A 5,948-nucleotide genomic window follows, 5' to 3' on the forward strand; every position below is an offset into this window, starting at 1 on the left:
GACCATCCTGGCTAACATGGTGAAACCCCATCTCTACTAAAAATACAAAAAAATTAGCCGAGCATGGTGGCGGGCGCCTGTAGTCCCAGCTACTTGGGAGGCTGAGGCAGGAGAATGGCATGAACCCAGGAGGTGGAGCTTGCAGTGAGCCGAGATCACGCCACTGCACTCCAGCCTGGGAGACTGAGCAAGACTCCGTCTCGAAAAAAAAAAGAGAGACTCTGATGCATTCTTCAGTATGTCAATTGCATTTTTCAGCTCCAGAATTTTTACTTCTTTTTAATATTTCAGTCTCTTTATTAAATTTATCTGATAGAATTCTGAATTTCATTGAGTTTCCTCAAAACAGCCATGTTGCACTCTTCTGTCTGAAAGGTCATATATATCTCTCTCTCCAGGATTGGTTCCTAATGCCTTCTTTAGTTCATTTGGTGAGGTCATGTTTTCCTGTATGGTCTTGATGCTGGATGTTTGTTGTTGTCTGGGCATTGAAGAGTTAAATATTTACTGTAGTCTTCTCAGTCTGAACTTAGTTGTACCCATTCATCTTGGGAAGGCTTTCTAAATACTCGAAGGGACTTTGGTATTGTGATCTAAGTTTTTGGTCGCTGCAGCCATATCTGCATTCAGGGGTACCCCAAAGCCAGTAACGCTGTGGCTTTTGCAGACTCAGATAGGTACCCCCTTGATGGTCTTGTGTAAGATCCAGAAGAATTCTCTGGATTAACAGGCAGAGACTCTTGTTGTCTTTCTTTATTTTCTCCCAAATAGAGTCTCTCTGTGCTGAACTGCCTGGAACTTGGGAGGAATGGTGATATAAGCACCCTGTGGCTACCACCACTAGGACTGCTCTGATTCAGACCTGAAGCCAGCACAGCACTAGGTCTCACCCAAGGCCCACTGCCTATGTTTGCTCAAGGCCCTAGAGCTCTACAATCAGCAGGTGGCAAAGTCAGATAGGCTTTTGTCCTTCCCTTCAGAGCTGCTAGTTCCCCCAGTGCCCTAGGCAGGTCTAGGGATGCCATCTAAGAGCCAGAGCCTGGAGTCAGAAACCTTAGGGATCTACCTGATGTTCTATTTCACTGTGGCTAAGCTGGCACCCAAGTCACAAGGCAGAGTCCTTCCCACTGTTCCCTCTCCTTTCCATAAGGAAAGGGGTCTCTCCCCATGGCCAGCACTTCCGCAAGCCCGTAGCGAGTTCTGCCTGGCTACTGCTGATACTCACACAAGGCCCAGAGGCTTTTCAGTCAGCTTATAGTCAATGTTGCCAGGCCACAGACTCTACTTTCAGGGCATTGGGCTCCCCTCTGGCCCAGGATAGGTCCAGAAATGCCATCCAAGAGTAAAGGCCTGGATTTAGGGATCCCAAGAACCCACTTGGTGCCAAGCTGGTATCTAAGCTGCAAGATGAAGTCCCCTTTACTCTTTCATCACCTTTTTTCAAGCAGGAGGAGTCTCTCCCTGTAGCCACCACAGCTGGGAATGTGCTAGGTCATAACTGAAGCCAGCACATCTCAAAGTCTCTCCAAGGCCCACAGCGTATAACACCTGGCTACTGCTGCTGCTTATTCAGGGCCCAAGGGCTCTTTAGTCAGTGGATGATGAATCCTACCAGGACTGGTTCTTTCCTTCAAGGCAGCAGGTTCCTTTGGTTCCTTTCTGGCACCAAATATGTCTAGAAATATTGTCCAGAAGCTAGGGCCTGGAATGGGGGTGTCAAAACTCTGCCTGTTGCCCTTTCCTACTGTGGCTGAGCTAGTATCCAAGTTGCAAGACAAAGTCTTCTTTACCCTTCCCTCTCCTCTCCTCAAGCAGAAGGAAAGAATTTCTCCCAGAGCTGCAAGCTGCACTCCCTGGGGTTGGGGAGAGTTGGCACAAGCACTCCCTTGCCTCCCTGGCTAGTGTCTCACTAGCTCACCTGCCCCACCAAGTCCACTGGTTCTAAACTCAGCACAGCATCAGGACTTGTCCAGGAATTGCATTCCTTGTGGCCGAGACTGCCTTTCAAGTTTATTTAGCTCCCCAGGGCACTGCCCAAAGCAATCTACAGATTCAATGAAATTCCCATCAAAATATCAACATCATTTTTCACAGAATTAGAAAATAACTATAAAATTCATATGGAACCTAAAAAGAGCCCGCATAGCCAAAGCAATCCTAAGCAAGAAGAACAAATCTGGAGGCATCATATTACTGGACTTCAAATTATATTGCAAGGCTATAGTTACCAAAACAACATGGTACTGTTATAAAAGTAGGCACAGAGACCAATGGAATAGAATAGAGAACCCAGAAATAAAGCCAAAAACGTAGAACCAATTGATCTTTGACAAAGCATACAAAAACATAAATTGGGGAAAGGACACCCTATTTAATAAATGGTACTGGGAAAACTGGCTAGCCACATGTAAAAGAATGGAGCTGGATCCCTATCTCTCACCTTATACAAAAGCAACTCAAGATGGATCAAAGACTTAAAAATACAACCTAAAACTATAAAAATTTTAGAAGATAACCTTGGGGAAACTCTTCTGGACATTGGCCTAGGCAAAGAATGCATGACTAAGACCACAAAAGCAAATGCAACAAACACAAAAATAAATGAATGAGACCTGATTAAACTAAAAAACTTCTGCACAGGAAAAGAAATAATTATCAGAGTAACCAGACAACCTACAAAGTGGAAAAAAAATTTTGCAAACTATGTATTTAACAAAGGACTAGTATCTAGAATCTACAAGAAACTTAAACAAAGCAGCAGGAAAAAAAAATCTCATCAAAAAGTGGATAAATAACATGAGTAAACATTACTCAAAAGAAGATATACAAATGGCCAACAACATATGAAAAAATGCTCACCATCACTAATCATCAGGGAAATGCAAATTTAAACCACAATGAGATACCACCTTACTCCTGGAAGAATGGTCATAGTAAATAAATTTAATTAATTAATTAATTAAAATTTTTAAAAATAGATGTTGGCATGAATGTGATGAAAATGGAATGCTTATACACTGCTGGTGGGAATGTAAATTAGTACAACCTCTGTGGAAAACATCATGGAAATTCCTTAAAGAACTAAAGGCAAGTCTACCATTCGATCCAGCAATCCCGCTACTGGGTGTCTACCCAGAAGAAAATATATCATTATATGAAAAAGACACATACACACATATGTTTACTATAGCACAATTCACAACTGCAAAGATATGGAACCAGCCTAAGTGCCCATCAACTGATGTGTGAATAAAGAAAATGTGGTGTATATATTTCATGGAATACACTTCTCAGCCCTAAAAAGGAATGAAATAATATATTTTGCAGCAACTTAAGTGGGTAACTCAGTAATGGAAAACCAGACACCACATGTTCTCACTTATAAGTGAGAGCTAAGCTATGAGTACAGAAAGGCAGAAAGAGTGATACAATGGACTTCGGAGAGTCAGAAGGGAAAGGGTGGCTGGGCGTGGTGGCTCATGCCTGTAATCCCAGCACTTTGGGAGTCCGAGGTGGTGGATCCCCCCTGAGGTCAGGAGTTCGATACCAGCCTGGCCAACATGGTGAAACCCTGTCTCTACTAAAAATACAAAAATTAGCTGGTGTGGTAACATGCACCTGTAATCCCAGCTACTCAGGAGGCTGAGGCAGTAGAATGGATTCAACCCAGGAGGCAGTTTACAGTGAACCGAGATTGCACCACTGCACCCCAGCCTGGGTGACAGAATGAGACTCTGTCTCAAAAAAAAAGAAAAAGAAAAAAAAGAAGAAGAAAGGGAAGGGTAGGAGGGGAGTATGGGATTAAAAACTACATATTAGGTATAATGTACACTACTCAGGTGACAGGTACACTCAAATCTCAGAATTCACCACTATGTAATTCATTCATGTAACCAAAAAACACTTGTTCCCCCAAATCCATTGTAATTTTTAAAAAAATTTTTTAGAGGCTGGGCGCGGTGGCTCAAGCCTGTAATCCCAGCACTTTGGGAGGCCGAGACGGGCGGATCACGAGGTCACGAGATCGAGACCATCCTGGTTAACACGGTGAAACCCCGTCTCTACTAAAAAATACAAAAAACTAGCCGGGCGAGGTGGCGGACGCCTGCAGTCCCAGCTACTCGGGAGGCTGAGGCAGGAGAATGGCGTGAACTCGGGAGGCGGAGCTTGCAGTGAGCTGAGATCCAGCCACTGCACTCCAGCCTGGGTGACAGAGCAAGACTCCGTCTCAAAAAAAAAAAAAAAAAAAAAAAAATTTTTTTTAGAAAAAATAATAAAAAATATGTATATGACCCTCCAGTTTCGGGTCCACCATGTAAGGACCTTGAAGGTTACCACTCCATCCTAACAACAAGTAATAAACTGACCAAACTGTAAAATCAACAATTCTTTGTATATCCATCAGAGAAGTGAGGTCATAGGGCAAACTGCTGCCACTTGAAGATCCAGACAGACAAATACAGAGATTCACAATTTACCAGAACAGAAACCCGTAAGCAGAAACCTTCACAGGAACCAGTAATAGGGTAGGAAAACCTAAACAGTAACTGACAAATTGCTTCAGTGGGGGCCCAGTAATAGGAGGCTCTCCCATACTTTTGTGAGGATCTATACACATAATGGGATTATCAGAAGTAGAAGAAAGAAAGGAAAAAAAGCAATATTAGATGCACTAATGACTGATAATTTCCCCAAATTAATGTCAGACATCAAACCACAGATCCAGGATGTTCGGAGAACAACAAGTAGAATAAACGGAAAAAAAAAACAAAAAACAAAACAAACAAACGAAAAAACACTACACCTAGGTATATCATGTTAAAGACAAAATAAAAGATTTTTTTTAAAAAAAGACAATTATATAGAATCTAAGATAAAGAAAAACATATAGGTCAGAAACTTGGATCTGTGTTGTCTTCAACCATTTTGTGCTGCTAAAACAGAATACTACAGAATGGGTAATTTATAATGAATAGAAATTTATTGGATTATTGGATATTATAATGAACACATCTATTGGGTTATTCTATTAACTTTCTAATACATGAACTTTGTGGGACACATTAAAGCCACAATATATACAGAGAAGAAGAAAGAAGAAAGAAGAAGAAGAAGAAGAGGAGGAGGAAGAGGAGGAGGAGGAGGGAGGAAAAGGGGGAAAGAGGTGGAAAGAGGAGGAAAGAGGAGGAAAGAGGAGGAGGGAGGAGGAGATGACATAAGGAATAAATGAAGGTAAAATTTAAAGTTTAGTTTTTTTGTTTTGTTTTTTTGGAGACAGAGTCTTGCTCTGTCACCCAGGCTGGAGTGCAGTGGTGGGATCTCCCCTTACTGCAAGTTCCGCCTCCTGGGTTCACGCCATTCTCCTGCCTCAGCTGGGACTGCAGGTGCCTGCCACCACACCCGGCTAATTTTTTGTGTTTTTAGTAGAGATGGGGTTTCACCGTGTTAGCCAGGATGGTCTCGATCTCCTGACCTCGTGATCCACCCACCTCGGCCTCCCAAAGTGCTGCGATTACAGGCGTGAGCCACCACGTCTGGCCTAAACTTTAGTTCTTAATTGATCTAATAGATAACAGTTGGTTCAAAATAGTAACAACAATATGCAAACAGTCCCTAACTTATGGTGGTTCAACTTATGATTTTTTTTAACTTTATGATGGTGCAAAAGCAATATGCATTCTGTAGAAACTGTATTTCAAGTACCCATATAGCCATTCAGTTTTTTTAATCTCAGCTTAGTATTCAACAAATTACATGAGATTTTCAACACTTTATTATAAAATAGGCTTTGTGTTGATGATTTTGTCCGTTGTAGGCTAATGTAAGTGTTTTGACCACATTTAAGGTAGGGCAGGCTAAGCTATAATATTCAGTAGGTTAGGTGTTATTCAATACATTTTGACACATAATATGTTCAACTTGCAGTGGGTTTATCTTGACATAATCCC

Source organism: Macaca nemestrina, chromosome 3, assembly GCF_043159975.1.
Source record: "Macaca nemestrina isolate mMacNem1 chromosome 3, mMacNem.hap1, whole genome shotgun sequence".
In the NCBI taxonomy this organism is placed as follows: Eukaryota; Metazoa; Chordata; class Mammalia; order Primates; family Cercopithecidae; genus Macaca; species Macaca nemestrina.